Genomic DNA, 20678 nt, shown 5'->3' with positions numbered 1-20678 from the left:
TTACCTGAGGTCGACATTACTTATCTCACTGCAGCCGCTACAGTTTGGATCGCCCATTTTCACAACACTACGGGATGGATGGGAGCCAAAAATCAAGCCGGTGTTGCAACCAGGGACATTGCACACCGGTTTGCCTCTTCCAGGCGGTAATGCTCTGAGGCCCGCATTAACCGGTCCCGAAAACCCCGGCGGGGCGCTGGAAACTGTCTGCCTGCCCAGAAGAGCTTACCACCGCCATTGCTCACCCATCTAGGGTGAAAACTGAGGCAGCAACAAGCATAAAAACAAGCCCTTCCACTTTAATGACATGAGCAGTAAACTTGGCACAAACACACTGCATTTTCAGTGAAGCTCAAAAATAATATCCCCCCATGGTAGCTGACATTTTTAATTGAGCTAATGTAATGGGAATATAGAAGTAGCCTTTGTTCTGTTCTCCCAGCATGTTGGACATCTTGAAAAATGAAACTTTACACAAAGCAAAATGTAACAGTCTAAACATTCATTTTTTTTTTCAGAGAGATTTATTTTTATGCAAAAAAAATCTCATCCTGATCTCCTATTCTGCTGGTTACTGAACTCCAAGCTTCTTTTAAGACAAACACAAAAGATTTGAGGCCATTACATTGTGCCAGCTCCCAGCTGGTATTAGACTAACAAAACTATCAGCCTTTGCTGTTGAGAGAGAATCAAGAAGTCCAACATCAAAGGGCCAGCTTACCCCGCTCCCAAATGGCCAGAGCCCAGTACATACAACACAACCAGTACCTATCTATGCTGCAAATGGGAAAGCACAAATATTATCTTGGCCTGCAATAGAGAGCGCATTCTCTTCATGCCCATTGCAGGGGTGAAGGTATACCACAGCTAATGCAAAAAGCACCAATATTGTGTCCAGAGCACAAAACGTGTTTACATTGTGTACAGAAGTCATGGTTAATTGTGGAGTCATTCCACTTACACAAAGCTGAGTAAAATATGGCTGAGAAAAATCTGGAATGTTTAAATCCAGCACTGCTGCGCTGATATGAGAATCCATACATTGTGCACATCGCACACACAGAGAATAATACTGACTCATGAATGGGTTCACAATGTTTATTTCATGAATGCGAAGCTCATAATACTCAACAGTGTTAATAGCTTTTATGAGCTTCCTGATCTTTTTTCTGAATTAAACTGAGAAAATAATTCTGAGTTTCTGTGTGAAGTCCAAAACAAGGGTCCACAAATTCAAACTAGAGAGAGTGTAGAACAGGCCACACTTCGGGGCTGGTCCCGATCAACAAAGTCTTCCGCCTTATGTGAATGGGTGAGTTATCTGAGTGCTCCCCGCCAGGTCCTATGACTGCTTTGGGGAAACGTGTTGGGGGGAGTTTCCGGGCTACCCCAGGAATTCAGCTCAATATATTCACCATCGGCCTAATAGAACTCATACCATCTGAGAACTATACTGGATCCATAAACAGCCTGAAGGCAAGTCCCGCTCCAGAGACTTGATTACTAAAATCTAATCTGACACTCCAGTGCAGTACTAAGGGAGAGCTGCACTGTCAGAGGTGCCATCTTTCAGACGATATATTAAACCAAGGCCTTGTATGCTCTCTAAGGAAGATGTAAAAGATCCCAAGGCACTATTTTGAAGAAGAGCAAGGGAATTATCCCAAGTGTCCTGACCAATATTTATCCCTCAATCAGCATCACAAAAAATACAGATAATCTGGTCATTTTCACCTTACTGTTTGTGGGAGCTTGCTGTGCGCAAATTGGCTGCCGTGCTTCCTACATTACAACAGTGACTACACTGCAAAAGTACTTAATTGGCTGTAAAGTGCTTTGGGACCTCTTAAGATCATGAAAGCTGCTACATAAATGCAAGTCTTTCATTCTTGATAACAGAAGGGATTAATTACCTTTACGGTTTGCCCTATTGTCCATTTAACATACAAATTGATGCACTGATGTAAGAATACATAGATTGTGCACATCACATATACACAGAATAATACTGAGTCATGAATGGATTCTCAATGTTTATTTCATGAGTGCGAAGATTGTCATACTCACCAGTGAATTGTTAGGGAAATAACACAGTTTGCATCCACTCCTGAGAGGAGAGCATGTGTCCTCTCCTCAATCTTCATGTATTCATTCATCAGTGTTCGTTCATTCATTCATTCATTCATTCATTCATCCTCTCCTCAATCCTTATACATTCACTCCTCATTCTTCATGTATCCAATCCTCAGTCTTCATAATTTACATTATTAATGACATAATTATTATTCATAATTTACATTAATGATTTTGAATTAGGAACAAGCAATGCAGATGATGCCAAACTGGGGTGTATGGCTAAAACTGAGGAAGATTGCAACATAATACAAGAAGACATTAGAAAACTTGCAGACTGGGCAATTAAATGCCAAATAAACTTTAACATAGATAAATGTGAGGTGATGCACTTTGGTATGAAAAATAGGAACATCACCTACACCTTAAAAGAAGAAACTGAATGATGTAGAAGAGCGAAGGGATCTAGGGATACAGGTGAACAAATCATTAAAAACAGCATCGCAGGTCAACAAAGCAATTAAAAATGCTACCAACACTGGGATTTATTTCTAGGGGTATAGAATTCAAAAGTAATGAAGCTATGTTAAACTTGTCTAGCACCTTGGTTAGACTACACTTGGAGTACTGTGCACAGTTTTGGACTCCATACTATAAAAAGGACATAGAAACACCGCAAAAAAGAATTACAAGGATGGTAGCAGAACTGAGCGATTACAACTATTGGGAAAGATTGAACAGGTTGGGCTCCTTTCTTTAGAAAAGAGAAGACTTAGAAGTGACCTGATGGAAGTCATTAAAATTAAGAATGGGTTGGACAGGGCAGATGTGGAGAGAATGTTTCCACAAGCCATAAATACAAGATAGTTACTAACAAATCCCAGATAGTTACTAATAGAAACATAGAAAATAGGTGCAGGAGTAGGCCATTCGGCCCTTCGAGCCTGCACCACCATTCAATAAGATCATGGCTGATCATTCACCTCAGTACCCCTTTCCTGCTTTCTTTCCATACCCCTTGATCCTTTTAGCCGTCAGGGCCATATCTAACTCCCTCTTGAATATATCCAATGAACTGGCATCAACAACTCTCTGCGGTAGAGAATTCCAGAGGTTAACAATTCTCTGAGTGAAAAAGTTTCTCCTCATCTCTGTCCTAAATGGCTTACCCCTTATCCTTAGATTGTGACCCCTGATTCTAGACTTCCCCAACATCGGGAACATTCTTCCTGCATCTAACCTGTTCAGTCCCGTCAGAATTTTATATGTTTCTATGAGATCCCCTCTCATTCTTCTAAACTCCAGTAAATACAGGCCCAGTCGATCCAGTCTCTCCTCATATGTCAGTCCCGCCATCCCGGGAATCAGTCTGGTGAACCTTCGCTGCACTCCCTCAATAGCAAGAACGACCGTCCTCAGATTAGGAGACCAAAACTGAACACAATATTCCAGATGAGACCTCACCAAGGCCCTGTACAACTGCAGTAAGACCTCCCTGCTCCTATACTCAAATCCCCTAGCTATGAAGGCCAACATGCTATTTGCCCGCTTCACCGCCTGCTGTACCTGCATGCCAACTTTCAATGACTGATGTACCATGACACCCAGGTCTCGTTGCACCTTCCCTTTTCCTAATCTGCCGCATTCAGATAATATTCTGCCTTCATGTTTTTGCCACCAAAGTGGATAACCTCACATTTAACCACATTGTACTGCATCTGCCATGCATTTGCCCACTCACCTAACCTGTCCAAGTCACCCTGCAGCCTCTTAGCGTCCTCCTCACAACTCACACCGCCACCCAGCTTAGTGTCATCTGCAAACTTGGAAATATTACACTCCAATAAATCCAAAAGGGAATGTGGAATCCGCTACCACAGAAAGTGATTGAGGCAAATAGCTTAGATGCTTTCAAAAGGAAACAAGGCAAGTACATGAGAGAAAAGGGAATAGAAAGATTTGCTGAAAGGCTGAGATTATGGAAGGAGGAGACTTGTGTGGAGTATAAACACCAGCACAGAGTAGTTGGGCAAAATGGCCTGTTTCTGTGTTGTATATTCTATGTCATTCTATGTAATCATACATTCATTCCTCATTCCTCACGCATCCACTCCTCAGTCTCCATACATCCACTCCTCAATCCTCTCTGGATCAACTCGGCAGTAGTCTTCAGAGTAGGGTAATGGAGGCCAAGATTCAGTAATCATTCAGTAAGAGACAGAGGTAATGGGGCAATTATAGATTTCGACAGAAGGTTGACCAAATGGGCCAAATTACTTCTCGCATCTTGCAACTTATTTGTGATCTATGTGAAGGTTTCAATGTAACAGCAACTTCAGATGAAAGTTGCAGCTTATATTTGTGCTATGTTGTCGCATGGCCATACATGGTAAGCATTCAAAGTCCTGTAAAATTATAAGAATATTTTAGATGGGGAGGGAGTAAAAGTGTAGCAGGTTATGAGGAAACATTTGTGGCATGTGCATTTGGTACAGCTGCATGTCCTATAAAGCTGCTCGATAGCTGATAGTGCATCGTTCTTCAGGTTGTCCATTTTCTTGAACATTTGGTTCCAGGTTCTATTAGTGTTGCTGACACCACTCAGCCTGTCAGCTATCTCCTGCCAGGCATCTCCTGCCAGGCTTACTGCACCAGCTATTTATGATCAGTTACCTTTTAGTGTCAAAAATAACTTTCCTTTGCCTTACTCTGTGCATCATGAGCTTCATACATAGCATCAGTAAACCTGGTGATGGTTGGTCAAGAAGCCTTGCATTTAGGGTTATTGAATTGTTTACCTCAAACACCTTCCATTCTCTTCCCTTTAGCCATCGAAATGGTTATTGGAGTAATTTTAATCACCTCAGCTGTTGCCTTGCTGGGACCACCTATGATGATGATGTATATGCAAGAGCTTGCATGGAACAGACAAATTATGCAAATCCCAAATATTGGGGTAAATGCCGATATAAGTGCAGTAATGAAAAACACTTGCAATACACTGTTTAACCCCAATTTGAGCAGGAAGATAAATTTACAGGCTATGGCAATGTAACAATGTTCAGTAGTGTGTGGCCATGTGAATTTAAGTCCACTGGAGCCATTTGGAGCTGATATATGCACTACAGATTTCCAAATAAAATGCAATAGCTGAATCATTGTTCATGTGAAATGGTGATTAATCCCTGTGGGTGCAAGAGGTGCTGACCAACCATCAGTATTAGAATTGTGGCTGATGAAATAACCACATGATTTCAAATCACACAATGAGCATAGATAGACTATAGCTGATGCAGATGATTCAGAGAATATAAGTTAAAGGGATACTGTAACTAGGAATTTCCTCTTTTCAAGGCCGCTTTTTTGCTTGATAATATGGACTGATTGAAAGGGTTAAACAAAATGATGGTGGCAGTGAACGTCAGCCATCTTTTATTAGTGACAAGCAGAATGTTTAACTTTTAAGACTTGTACTAATTTGACCACTTGCAACAGAAAATGCAATGAGTTCTAAAGGAGATATTTGGGGGAAATCAAACAAAGAAAGAAAAATAAATGTGACAACATGTAGCTAAAGATATTGCTATCTTTGCAATTGGGTTTACTTGAATGTTGTAGCTCCCATGTCGAATATACCTGAAGACAATTCCATAATCCAAGATGAAAATAGTAATGTGGCATTATATCATTTCTTTGGTTTTTAATAATGTTGCTTTCTTTTTATATTGTCCCAATTTTTAAGGTAGTTAGCTCATCATTATTTCTTCCCCAGCTGAATATTGGGGCACTCTGGTCCATTTTGTAACTGCCAGACAGGAGATGCTTACCATGTGGTAATTTTCCCTTCTCACTCCATCTCCCCTGTGGGGTTTCAACAGTCATATTTTTCTCCATGCACTGGACTGATTAAGGGGCTAAGAAACCTGTCCAGTCAGAAAAAGACACTCAGTCAAGGACAAGGTTTCAAGTGGACTTTGAGTTGGAAGCGCATCATTCCCCTACTGGACCTAATTGCACTTTTTTACTTTCTTAGTTTTGTTTCCCCCGGATATGCTCTTAAGAACTCACATTGCAACTTCTGTTAGAATGACAGGCAAGACTTCAAAGTCAACTCTATTTGTCACCAATAGGAAATGCACATGTTGTAGGGTTAGCTGTCCTGTTCCCTGGCAATCAGGTAACAATCATTTTTTTTAACAAAGAACAGATTTGCAAAAATGACAGGCAAAAATATTGTCAAAAAAACATTTTAATCGGTCAATTAGTTCATCAACAAAATAAAATGTTGACGTAGGATTTTCTAATTATAAAAGGGTTACTCAGGGTTTTCAGCGAGAATGTCATTCTGCGTGCCCAAACCAAATGGGCACAGCTTTTATTTCAGTGATGAGACACTATATACGCCTAGAAGTTAAACTGTGCAATATTATTCTATGGCCAATTATTGTTAGATATTAGCCTCTTTATTGCAAAAGAGTTAACACCTGTGTTAAAATAAAATCCGCACAGTGCCATCAGTCTCTACTTTCAGATAAATTCACACACTAGATTCCAAATGCAGATAACAATAACAATAACTTGCATTTATATAGCACCTTTAACATAATAAAAAGTATCCCAAGGCGCTTCACAGGAGCATCTTAAAGGAAGAGAGAGAGGTAGAGAGGCAGTGAGGCATAGGGAGGGACTTCCAGAGCCGAGGGCCCAGGCAGCCTGAAAGCACAGCCGCCAATGGTGGAGTGATTAAAATCAGGGATGCTCAAGAGGCCAGAATTGGAGAAGCGCAGAGATCTCGGAGGGTTGTGGGAATGGAGGAGGCTACAGAGATAGGGAGGGGCGAGGCCACGGAGGGATTTGAAAACTAGGATGAGAATTTTTAACTCGAGGCATTTCCAGACTGGGAGCCAATGTAGATCAGACTTTCTCAATGTTGACAAGTGTCAGCAGGTATACATTCTGAGACAACTTTACTATTATTTTCTTGCTCCCGTCAATGAAAAGTATATATATATATATTATATATATGAATTTCTTTTTTCTTTTTAAATGCTTTATAACAAGTTCATATCACCCATGGAAACACCTTACTTATAATTTAATGGTATCTACTCTCAGTTCCTTCCTGCATTCTAAAACTGCTTAAGTAATGCCTTGCAGTTCTGGAGAGCAGGAGGGAGTCTGAGATATGACATTGTTAAATTAGAGGTAGAAACCTCCACTGAGATGCAGTAAATCAGTTTACATTCTGATTTCAAAAGGGATAGAATTCTAACCGAAGTTGAATTCTCCATCCAATTGATCCTTCCAAAGCCATCCCTTGTTAAACCTATAAAAAGCTGAAAGTAACTGTGGCAGAAATCATCCACCTAGTTCACAAAGCTATATCTGCATTAAATTGTAGGCACTCAGACTCCAATAACTAATCACAGGAAAAGTACCTTTGTCCCCTTAAGTTACTATGGAAGAATGTCACTTCCTTCTTACAACTTTTTACGGCTTCTGCCATCTGTTTTTACTTTCTGTTATATGTTCATTGACATATTTTTGTCGCAATTTTTAACTTACAGCATCTGTTAAAATTGGTGCTACTTTTCTATCCATGATCTCGGTGAACTCTCCCATTCACTCTTTACCCACTTTCATGGTCTGTTACCATTTTAAACAAGATTATGCTCGTTCATAGTACTAAAAATTCTAATCTGTAAGTAGTAGGTCAAATAATGCCACTAATTATTTTCTCACAAGATTTGTACGTTCTGTGAATTTGGACTATCTCTATGTTTCCTGTGCTTAATAACAATAGCTTTATTATAGTATTTCTGCCTCTACCCTACACATCACTTTTCTTTCCCTTGCCATCTGAATTCCCTGACATCTTCCCTGCATACTTTCATGTTCCATCTCCATCCTTCAGTTTCTCTTTTCAATTCTCTGTGGAGTCTACAGCTTCTCATCTTTAGTTCCTGGTGTCTCTTCGCTCTCCCCAATTTATTTTTGCTGAAACTCTTATGTAATCCTCGAACTTCTTCTGAATCTCCCAGTTTCTGTTCTTTGTCTTCTTGTCATTAGCGACATTCCTGGTGACTTTTGCTTGCATCACAAATTGTCCATGCAGATCGATGAATTCTTCCATGTTGCCTGTGTGAATTTCCTGGTAAATACCATGAGAAAATTATAGCCAACATCAGAAATAATTGTAAGTGAGTCACCATATCATGTCTCTCGCTTTCTAAAGTATTCCTCCAACTCTAAATGTTGGGCAGTTTTTCTGAACATAATCAAATATGTGGCTCACCTGTAAAGCATTTGTGCCAGAGTCATTGGAATCTACAGTCTATTAGTCCAATTTCCCACGTGAAGAGAGTTAGATTGAGGTGAATAGTCATGTAAGCAACCTTTTCATTTAGTTATTGTTTCATTTAACTTTCGAGATTCCACTGTCAGCAATTTCAGAAGTCTACTTATAATTGCAGATAGAAATGTGAATTATCCCAGTTCTTGCTAATGCAAACAGCAATCGAGTCTTTGAAATGTCACTGTGCCATTGGCATTGTATTGATATCATCTCGTGTCAAAATTATGATTCTCCATTGACTGTGAGGCTCAGATGCATAGTTAAGATATCTATGTCACTTTAAATTAGATTTTTTTAAGTTAGGCAAAAGGTTAACAGTAGGCAGCATGTGTAAAACATGTCTTCCAGATAGATACATAAATGTTTGTATATGGAGCCTGGTTTAGGAGCCTTTCAGTATTCATCATAACTGTGATGATATAATCATTATCATAGGCAGACTCTCGAAATCGAGGAAGACTTGCTTCCACTCTAAAAGTGAGCTCTCAGGTGACTGTACAGTCCAATGCGGGAATTACAGTCTCTGTCATTGAAGGAAAGGGTGGGTGGGGAGTCTGGTTTGCCGCACGCTCCTTCCACTGCCTGCACTTGTTTTCTGCATGCTCTCGGCGACGAGAGTCAAGGTGCTCAATGCCCTCTCGGATGCTCTTCCACCACTTAGGGCGGTCTTTGGCCAGGAACTCCCAGATGTCGGTGGGTTGTTGCATTTATCAAGGAGCCTTTGAGAGTGTCCTTGAAACGATTCCTCTGCCCAACTGGGGCTCGCTTGCCATGTAGGAGGCCCGTCCAACAGTGTGGTCAGTGCTTCGATGCTGGGGATGTTGGCCTGATCGAGGATGCTAACATTGGTGTGCTAAAACAGCTGTTAAGTTGTAATTTGAAGTAGAAGCAATTTGAGTAAAGGGATCTGCAGCCAATCATTTGATTAATCCTCTCGAGTAGCGAACTGTAAATTTGGTTCGTTATTTTGATTACTTTAATAATAAAGTGGCAGATGACTATGAATTCATAATCATAATTTTCAGTAATGACTGGAAATTGCTAAATCATCCAACCACTGATTTGAAAATAATTTCACCAAACATTACCTGAGAGGTGAGTAGGTGTCATCACACTATTTGGAGAGTTTGCAACCAGTTTCTGGAATCATCAGCAGGTGAACTCGCATTATACTATATTCGTACACAAACATATTGGCCTGGAAATTATGATCGGAGGCTTCGCGTGGGCGGATGCTTCCGACCAGAAAAATTTCTACGAACTTACCTAGTGGTCCGGGAGATTCGGAGACTTGTGGTCCTGGGCCACTACCGAAGGCTTACGTAGAGGTCCATGTATCCCAGGGACGTAGGCACTTCGCACGCTTCTCTGGGATCAAGTGGGCCGGACCAATCAATCAAAGTAGGGATATTCTCATTCACATGTGTGGCGAGTTCCGTATGTACAGAATCACCATAAGTATGAATGGGAATATCCCCAAAAACACACACACTTAAAATATATATTTTTTAAACATATTTAAAATTACCAAAATGAAATGTAATTAATTATTTAAAACAAAAATTTAATTAAAAATTTTTTTTTTTAATATATTTTAAAGGGTCTACAAATAAACTTACCTTATTTAAAAGGATTTTAAATGTTAAATTTTTGAAAAAAATGTCTTTTTCTGTCCTTACACTGATAAAAGCATGTCTTATGCTTGCTTTTATCAATCATAAGAATCCCAAGGGCATTTGCTGGGCATCAATTGGGCAAACTCTCCGCCCACGGAGACCCTTTACTTCCGGATGCATGCGATCTGTCAAGAGGATTCTTGACCGATCGCAAGTTCCGGGTTTAGGCGCATGCGCAGTGCATTCCTCAACCTGGAACTTGCGGGGCCCCATAAAAGGGAAACCAGTTATATTTTTTCACACAAAGGTTATTGAAATATGGAATGTATTACCACAGATGTTGAGTACAAGTTAATCACAACATTTAAGAAGGAATTGTATAAACGCTTGGAGAAAAATAATAAAGGTTACATTGTAAGAGCAGGGAAATATAATAACAGCTCTGATCTGGAGCTAGCATCAGCACGGAGATGATGGGCCGAATGTCCTCCTTTTGCCAAGATTACTATGATTTTATAGCATAGTTGTAATGGTCAATTTATTTATTTTAACACAACAGTAATTCCTTTTAACAACCTGACTGTTCGGCTGGGATAATTAATGTATGACAAAACCCAAATGATACATTAATAGCTAACATGGGTGGGAATTCCACATTACCTAGAAAGTTATTGCGAGATTTTACATTGGCTAGTTATTCTGCCACTTTCATGTTGATACAAAGTTGTATCGGGTGTATCTACACTATATTTACACTCGGGAGTCAGGTTGACAATCTGAATCTGGAGCACATCAAAGCAAAATTTGTGACAGTCATCCACCATTTGGCCTTCATGGTGAGTGCATTATATCTCCAACATGAAGTCTGTTGAATACCTAGGAACTTTATAAACTTGTTTTTCAATGTTTTTAATGTTAGGAGGAAGTGGGTGCTCTTGTTCACGTTTTCATAACTTAAAAAATTAGGCATCTTGGGAGAAAACCTCTGTATATGCGTCCAAGCACACATTCATAGAACAATGGGTCCAAATTTCCTGAAACTCTTTTTCTGGCGCCCTCGCTCGAGCTGCCCACCTCCAAACGCACCAAAAAAAAGGCGTCCGTATTTTGGCGGCTGCTCCCCAGCCTCTCCTCTGTCGTGGCATAGTGTGGCCCAATGGATTGGGGTGGAACCAGGTCCCGATGCTGAAAACAGTGCCGGGACCTCTGCACATGCGCGCTAGAGTCTGCGCGCATGTGCAGTAGCTCCTGGCAGGCCGTTTCTGCAAACATGCGCTGCAGGCTGTGTGGGTGGAGCCGAAGCACGCTGTCCCTAGCCCTGGCCAAATGGGCTCCCTCATCGGCGGCCCGCTGCGTTCCATAAGGTAGGACTTCTATTTTTTATTTGTTATTTACTGATTGATTTTGGTGCTTTAGGTGCAGTGTTCCTTCTATTTTTTTATTTGTTATTTATTGATTGCTTATTACTTTGGTCTTGGTGCTTTAGGGGCAGGGTTTCTTCTATTTTATTTGTTAATTAATTGCTTATTACTTTTTGTGCTTTGTGTGGTGCTTTAAATGTAGTTACTTGCGCCAATTCCTTAACTGTAAGGACTTTCTGTGCGGACAAAAGTGGAGACATACGCTGCCCTAAGTTAACTTAGTACAACTTTTTTCTGGCCAAATTGGCATAAATGTTGTAAGTGGCTGGGAACGCCCCCTTTTGGAAAAAAAAACTGACCTAACAAAAAACCTAATTAATTCACTTACACTGGTGCAAATAAAATGGCCATACTTGCAACTAAAAAGATACACCAGAAAAATCAAGTTACACCAACAAAAACGGTGCAACTCATGGGGAAATTTGGGCCCGATGTCACTATTCTCTCTATCAGGTGCAGTTGGCAGTGTGGCTCAGGTCTTCCAGCTGTACATTGCACTAGGCAGATATCAGAGAGACAGCTGTAGTATAACTGCCACCTTTGATGCTTTGCCAATATGGGAAAAGAGTATACGTGCCATGGAGCATTGCATTGGTAGTTATCCAGGAATGAAAGCTGACATTTTAGGGCATTCGTCTGTACGGCTTTATGCGCCTTACTGCAAAATATGCTTTTTAATATTTGTACTCACTTAACTTCATTAACGTGTTTCAGAATGTATTCTTCGGGAAAGGTCATGGAAGTTGTAAGACGGGAATTGTTACAAATGGAATATCTTTTTTTGGAATGGATTACTTTCAACAAAAGTTTTAAAGATCAATATTGAACAAAAATGAAATCAAGCTCAGGAGTTAGAAATAAAAACAACCTTTTCCCATGTCAATCATCTTCTTAAAATATCCAGGAAACAGCCACAAACCTTTGCGATGACCTATTATTTGTGTTGCACTAAAGCTCATTGCCTCTCTAGGCAAATGAGAAAAGAATTGCCATTTATAAAGGCAATAAAATATATCGAAGGAAGATACTTTACAACGTAAAGCTTAGCCAGTACTGCAGAAAAAAATCAATCTGTTACTGCTGAACTGTCACCTTAAAAATAGACATTTATTATCATATAAATATAATTGTTTTTCGTAATCTAATCTCATCAGCAAAACTGAGTTCATATGTTAACTGTCAGAGTGGATTTTTTGTGCAAGATATATTAATTCTGCTGTAGAACTAATTCCCATTTTTACTATAACAGCACAGCTGCAATTTAGTCCATCACTCTGTCATTTGTTTATTCTGCCTGTCCCCAGTGGTAGTTTTAATAGTTTTTCAGTTACTCTTACAAAAAAAGCTGTGACAACTGACGGACACTATTTGTTTCCAAAAGAAAGGTGCCAAGACAGAGAAAACAAAAGTGTTACATGTACAGTTCTGCATGTTCAACCCTCTGCTAGGACCCTCTCCTTCATTTGTTTTCAAGCAAACGCGTGTTAGTTAGACTTCACGTCAGTTTAGCTTTCAAGTTAAGCATCATTCCCATTCCGCAGACTGGGATCCTACCTTTATCATAATTCAGTGGAATGGGCCGCTGCAAATAAGCAACACACCATAATTAGCAATTGGCAGCGCGCACTGTAAATCTGTATGAGTGCAGAACGATTTGCTTACATTGTTGCTTTGTTGACAAATGACGCTGTACATGTTAATGTTCTTGAAATGTCCCCATTGCACCTGATGTGACAATAAATGTCAGCCAGCTGTATGAATTATGGAAATAAGATTTTTGTTTATGAATGTATCTGGGAAATTTATTTTACTGCACGTCTGCTGATGGATTTAATGTTTCGGGCTGAATTGAAAGGATTTGTAGTCATTTTTGTGACAGCTAGAAACATTTAATGAAAACTTCTCGGACTTTAAAAAAAAATGTAATCCTTTGAGTATTTTAACTCTTAGAATGCTGAATTTGCTTTTTTATTCCAAACATGTCTGGAATGGGTTTCCTGTCAGTTAATATTGACAATGACCTGGCCCAGATCATAGCGAAGGGGGCCTGACTGCATGGTGCTACTGTGGTTTCAGACACTGAGAGGAGTATCTTTACATGTGGAGTGCCGAGGTATCATTTAATGTCTGTAGACTTGGGCTGTACCCTGGTACAGTAGCCAATGAACCTCATTACTGTTTAAGAAAAAAAAATATGCTTCAAATATGAATATGGCAAGATAGTTTATGCATAAATGTTAGACTTTTGCCAGATTTCAGCTGCAGAGGTGCGATATTCCAGCTGTTACGAGTCCCAGTAATTCCTGTGGGCTATGCCTGAAATCCCATTAATTATAGGCCTTCCCAATCTTTTTGAGTGCTCTGAAATGACAGCTGAATTTACTCAGTGGAGTAGCTGTACTGGTTTAACCATTCTTATACAACATATATAGCACATACTTATATTTGAGATTAACCTTTAAGTTTTTAAGTTCTTACTGCATCTCTAGCACACCAATTTATAACACAGTACATTCTCTCACAATGTACTCTGACAGAATCTAACAGATTTCAATCATTAAAATATATTTATACATGTGTTCAAGCCTCTAATGCATATAAAGTCATACAGCGTGGCAAATATCATACCTGTTTATTCAACAGGGTAATAACTAGCATTGCTCGGTTCGCCATTTAGGTTTTGCAGTCAAATATATATAAACAGATTTATTATTATTTTCGTGTTAAGCTAATCTAACATTTTAGATCTACAAATGGGAATAATACTGGATGCTTTACAATAATGACATAAAGAAATCACAAGAATGGTCAAGGATGTCACTGAGCAGCTGCAAGGTATTCTGGGGGGAAGAGGGTGAACAGCCAGAGGTTGTGGTCCACATTGGTACCAATGACATAGGTAGGAAGAGGGAGGAGGTCCTGCAGGGAGAGTTTAGAGAGCTAGGAGAGAGATTAAAAAGCAGGACCTCAAAGGTAGTAATCTCCGGATTACTCCCAGTGCCACGAGCTAGTGAGTACAGAAATAGGAGGATAGAGCAGATGAATACATGGCTAGAGAGATGGTGCAGGCGGGAGGGCTTTAGTTTCATGAGGCATTGGGACCGCTTCTGGGAGAGGTGGGACCTGTACAAGCCGGACGGGTTGCACCTCAACAAAGCCAGGACCAATAACCTTGCTGGGGTGGGGGAGGGGGGTTGCTAGTGCTGTTGGGGAGGGTTTAAACTAGCTTAGCAGGTGGATGGGAACCTGAAACTAGATTCAGTAGGGAGGGGAGTAAAGCTGGAATTAGAAAGCAAAAATAAAGAAAGTGAGTTTGAAGGAGAGAGGAAACAAGCAGGAAAAAAGGGTAAAAAAACAAACTTAAAGGCACTTTGTCTAAATGCACGTAGCATTTGTAACAAGATAGATGAGTTGACGGCACAAATTGAGACAAATGGGTATGATCTGATAGCCATTACAGAGATGTGGTTGCAAGGTGACCAAGACTGGGAATTAAATATTTAGGGGTACTTGACAATCTGGAAGGACAGACAGAAAGGAAAAGGAGGTGGGGTAGATCTATTGATAAAGGATGGAATCACTGCGATAGTAAGAAACCATATTGGCTGAAATGATAAGGGTGTTGAAACAGTTTGGGTGGAGATAAGGAACAATAAGAGGAAGAAGTCTCTGGTGGGCATGGTCTATAGGCCCCCTAACAGTAGCAACTCTATTGGTTGACGCATGAACCAGGAAATAGTGGGGGCTTGTAAAAAGGGAACAGCAATAATCATGGGTGATTTTTACCTCCATATTGATTGGACAAATCAAATTGGTCAGGGTAGCCTTGAGGAGGAGTTCATAGAGTGCGTAAGGGATGGTTCCTTGAGCAGTACGTAATGGAACCAACCGGGGGCAGGCTATCTTAGCTCTGGTCCTGTGTAATGAGACAGGATTGATAAACAATCTCCTCGTAAAGGATCCCCTTGGAATAGCATAAATCTTCAAAAGGACATAGGCAGGCTAAATGAGTGGGCAAAAATTTGGCAGATGGAGTATAATGTTGGAAAGTGTGAGGTCATGCACTTTGGCAGAAAAAATTAAAGAGCAAGTTATTATTTAAATGGAGAAAGATTGCAAAGTGCCGCAGTACAGCGGGACCTGGGGGTACTTGTGCATGAAATACAAAAGGATAGTATGCAGGTACAGCAAGTGATCAGGAAGGCCAATGGTATCTTGGCCTTTATTGCAAAGGGGATGGAGTATAAAAGCAGGGAAGTCTTACTACAGCTATACAAGGTATTGGTGAAGCCACACCTGGAATACTGCGTACGAAAGGATATACTTGCTTTGGAGGCAGTTCAGAGAAGGTTCACTAGGTTGATTCCGGGGATGAGGGGGTTGACTTATGAGGAAAGGTTGAGTAGGTCGGGCCTCTACTCATTGAAATTCAGAAGAATGAGAGGTGATCTTATCGAAATGTATAAGATTATGAGGGGGCTTGACAAGGTGGATGCAGAGAGGATGTTTCCACTGATGGGGGAGACTAAAACTAGAGGGCATGATCTCAGAATAAGGGTCCGCCCATTTAAAGCAGAGATGAGCAAAAATCTATTCTCTCAGATGGTTGTAAATCTGTGAAATTCGCTGCCTCAGAGAGCTGTGGAAGCTGGGACATTGAATAAATTTAAGTCAGAAATAGACAGTTTCTTAAATGATAAGGGAATAAGGGGTTATGGTGAGTGGGCAGGATAGTGGAGCTGAGTCATGATCAGATCAGCCATGATCTTATTTAATGGCAGAGTAGACATGAGGGGCTGTATGGCCTATTCCTGTTCCTATTTCTTATGTCTTTATATTCTTATTCTCTGCAATTGCCATGAACTGGAATGTTGACGGTGAAAGAATGAAGCACAATCATGCATCTGAAAATACTTTTCACTTGTCCACAAGGAGATTCCCAATCTCAGTCACGCCATTGTGTAGGGAATTGATATGTGTTGCCTCCATTTTGTGGGAGTGAAATGGGCTCAATGAGGACAAATTTAGCAATGAGACAGCCCATGTCCAATCTTCATGTATATTCGGCCACTACTAAATTTGTCTTGCCCATTTTGCAGGCAAACCGGGTGGCACCTAAAACAGTTGTTGGTCACCTTACATATGTAAATCTGGTGTTTTAGGGAGCAGGAGCTGGGCTTGATCAGCCTCGGGATTTCAGCGGCCTCTGCGGCTGCCAATGAAAGGTAAGCTTTTTTAAAATTCGGAAGTGATTGCTGCAGAGACAGGAGGAGCATGCATGCTGTCCTGACTCCACAGCATTCACAATTCCTTTCCCCACCCTGCACCCCTTTTTGAGCCATCCTCTCCCAGGACGTGCCTTCGAGCTGCAGCCGGTGAGGCAAGCAGCCCAACATTCACCTTTAAAAAAGGGATTAGTTGCCTGTAGAGGAGCGACAGGCATCAGTAGCTCATCCAAGTAATGATAATAAGGCCCAAGGACCAATTTCGGGCCAGCCTCGAGGTTCCTGGTTGTGTCGCGCACTGTTGACGCAATGCTTGTTACGCACCCGAAAATTTCGACCCAACTGACTGTTAGGAAGAAAGATTAGATTAGACAGTAATACAAAAGCAAAATACTGCAAATTTTGGAATCTGAAATAAAAACAGAAAATGTAGGAAATCTCAGCAGATCAGGCAGCATCTGTGGCGAGGAACCGAGTTAACGTTTTGGATCGATGACCCTTCATCAGAACTGGCGAATGTTCGAAATGAAGAAATTCTTAAGGAGCACTGAAAGGGGAAGGGAAAGGGGAAGAAATAACAAAAGGGAAGGTCTGTGATAGGGTGGAGGACAGTAGAGATTAGAGAGACAAAAGGGATGCTGGGCTGACTTGAGATGGTAATAGCAGAAATTAGAAAAAGATTAGTTTAGATAGGGTGTGAATGGCAGGATAATTATCAGCTGCCACGGGAAACAAAAAGAGAGAAAAATACATCAGAGCAAAATATAGGCAGAGGTTAAGGTCTGAAATTGTTGAACTCGATGTTGAGTCCAGAAGGCTGTAAAGTGCCTAAATGAAAGATGAGGTGCTGTTCCTCAAGCTTACGTTGAGCTTCATTGGAACAGTGCAGGAGTCCAAGGACGGGGATATCAGAGTGGGAGTGGAGTGGAGAATTAAAGTGACAGGAGACCGGAAGCTCGGGCACTGAGCGGAAGTGTTCGGCAAAACGGTCACCCAATCCGCATTTGGTCTCCCCAATGTAGAGGAGACCACATCGTGAGCAGCGAATACCCCTCTCCCTTTCAGTGCTCCTTAAGAGTTTGTTCATTTCGAACATTCGCCAGATCTGACGAAGGATCATTGACCCGAACCGTTAACTCGGTTTCTCTCCACAAATGTTGCCTGACCCACTGAAATTTCCAGCATTTTCTGTTTTTATATTAGATTAGGCAGGTTCGGCGACTCTCACAAACTTCCTAGTTCAAAAATGGCATTGGGAGCGGTTTAATAGCAGGTTACCTGGCAACCATCTCAGCTCACAATGGATGAGTAGCTTGACGATAAACTTTGCAGGTGGAAAAATATATTTACAAAACAAAACTAAATGGAAAATTATTTCCACAATGAGCTTCCTAATTGGCATCACTGTAAGTCTTAGTAAATAATGTCAGACATTAAAAAAAACACAGGTTGCTTGTGCCAAATAGGATAGAGCATTAGTAGGTTTTAACTCCAAGAATGTTATAAAACAAATATTTATTATTGCATAATGAGTAAATTATTGTCCTTTGGGTTGCAAGGAATGGTCATGAATGTACAATAAATTTTATTACAAATCGATAATTTCTTTGCGCATTCTTAGTCACTTCTATCATTCTTGGATCATTAGCTTACCACTACAGTGCTCAACTGCAGTCAATATTTGTATAATGCAGTTCAGGATTAAGCTGCAGAAGTTAAATGAATTTTTAAAAACTATAAATGAGTGCATGAATCTTAAATGAATCTTAAAAAGAACAGATGATTCAGTCATTTAGAAAGAAAGAAAAGAAAGACTTACATTTATATAGAACCTTTCACGACCACCAGACGTCTCAAAGCACTTTACAGCCAATGAAGTACTTTTGAAATGTAGTCACAGTTGTAATGTGAGAAATGTGACAGACAATTTGCGCATGGCAAACTCCCACAAACAGCAATGTGATAATGAACAGAACTTCTGTTTTTGTTATGTTGATTGAGGGATAAATATTGGCCAGGGCACTGGGGATAACTCCCCTGCTTTTCTTCGAAATAGTGTCATGGGATCTTTTACGTCCACCTGAGAGAGCAGGTTTAATATCTCATCCGAAAGACGGCATCTCTGACAGTGCAGCACTTCCTCAGCACTGCACTGGAATGTCAGCTGAGATTTTTGTGCTCAAGACCCTGGAGTGGAATTTGAATACACAATCTTTTGACTCAAAAGCAAGTGTCCTACCCACTGAGCCACAGCAGACAGTCATTTAACTCATTGTTGTTGTGGGACCTTGCTGTGTATAAATTGGTTGCTGGGTTTTCCAACATTGCAATAGTGACTACACTTTAAAAAATTACTTAAATGGCTGTAAATTGCTTTGGAACACCCTGAGGGCATCAAAGGCACTATATAAATAGAATAATAGAATAGTACAGCACAGAAGGAGGCCATTCAGCTCATTGAGTCTGCGCCAGCTCTTTCAAAGAGCCATCCATTTAATCCCATTCCCCCGCTTGTTCCCCATATCTCTGCAATTTTTTCTCATTATAGTATTTATCCAATTCCCTTTTGAAAGCTAACACGATCAAGCAGTGCATTTCAGATCCTAACCACTCATTGCATGAAATAAAAGTTTTTCCTCATATTCTTTTATCAATCATCTTGAATCTGTGACCTCTTGTGATTGACCTTTCAGCCATTGTAAACAGTTTCTCTTTATTTACTCTATCTAAAACCTTCATGAGAAGCTGGCCAGTTTCCAAAGAGTTGTGTGAAGAAATGTAAAATGCATCAATCTCCAGAATATTAGGAAGCTGGATAGAGGTTCTGCTTTAATGCAGTGGAAACCAGCACTGAAAGAGAACGTCCCATTGCACTGGAAACCCCAACCCATGACCCAACAAGGAGACTGTTCCCAACCCACGACCCAACAAGGAGAATGTTCTCCAACCCATGACCCAACATGAGGAAGGTCCCCCAACCCATAACCCAACAAGGAGAATGCTCCCCAACCCATGACCCAACAAGGAGAATGTTCCCCAACACATGACCCAACAAGGAGAATGTTCCCCAACCCATGACCCAACAAAGAGAATGTCCCCCAACCTATGACTCAACAAGGAGAATGTTCCCCAACCCATGACCCAAAAAGGAGAAAGTTCCCCCAACCCATGACCCAACAAAATGCAAGTCCTTTATTTTTCTTTAGGAGAGTCCCTAACTTTTTATAAGAACTAGGAGCAGGAATAGGCCATTTGGCCCCTCGAGCCTGCTACGCCATTTAATAAGATCATGGCTGATCTGATCATGGACTCAGCTCCACTTCCCTGCCTGCTCCCCGTAACCCTTTATTCCCTTATCGCTCAAAAATCTGTCTATCTCTGGCTTAAATATATTCAGTGACCCAGCCTCCACAGCACTCTGGGGCAGAGAATTCCATAGATTTACAACTCTTTGAGAGAAGAAATTCCTCCTCATCTCAGTTCTAAATGGGCAGTCCCTCATTCTGAGACTATGTTCCTTAGTTTTAGTTTCCTCCATGAGTGGAAATATCCTCTCTGCATCCACCTTGTCGAGCCCCCTCATTATTTTATATGTTTCGATAAGATCACCTATCATTCTTGTGAACTCCAATGAGTATAGGACCAACCTACTCAACCTATCTTCATAAGTCAACCCCCTCATCTCTGGAATCAACCTAGTGAACCTTCTCTGAACAACCTCCAATGCAAATATATCATTCCTTAATTACGATGACTAAAACTGTACTCAGTACTCTAGGTGTGGCCTCACCAATACCCTGTACAGTTGTAGCAGGAGTTCTCTGCATCTACTCTATCCCCCTTGCAATAAAGGCCAACATTCCATTTGCCTTCCTGATTATTTGCTGTACCTGCATACTAACTTTTTGTGTTGCATGCACAAGAACCCCCAGGTCCCTCTGTACTGTAGCACTTTGCAATTTTTCTCCATTTAAATTATAATTTGTTT

General features: G+C 40.7%; 1 protein-coding gene across 1 annotated transcript in view; it reads left to right on the top strand.

The window, feature by feature from the left end:
• The window catches only part of arhgap15 (Rho GTPase activating protein 15), an 833101-nt gene that overhangs the window by 633809 nt on the left and 178614 nt on the right, over nt 1-20678 (top strand). The gene's annotated exons all lie outside the window — the stretch shown is intronic.

This window comes from Pristiophorus japonicus, chromosome 3 (genome assembly GCF_044704955.1).
Source record: "Pristiophorus japonicus isolate sPriJap1 chromosome 3, sPriJap1.hap1, whole genome shotgun sequence".
Taxonomy (NCBI): Eukaryota; Metazoa; Chordata; class Chondrichthyes; family Pristiophoridae; genus Pristiophorus; species Pristiophorus japonicus.
The sequence above is the reverse complement of the archived record's forward strand: the minus strand, read 5'-3'. Positions and strand labels throughout refer to the sequence as shown.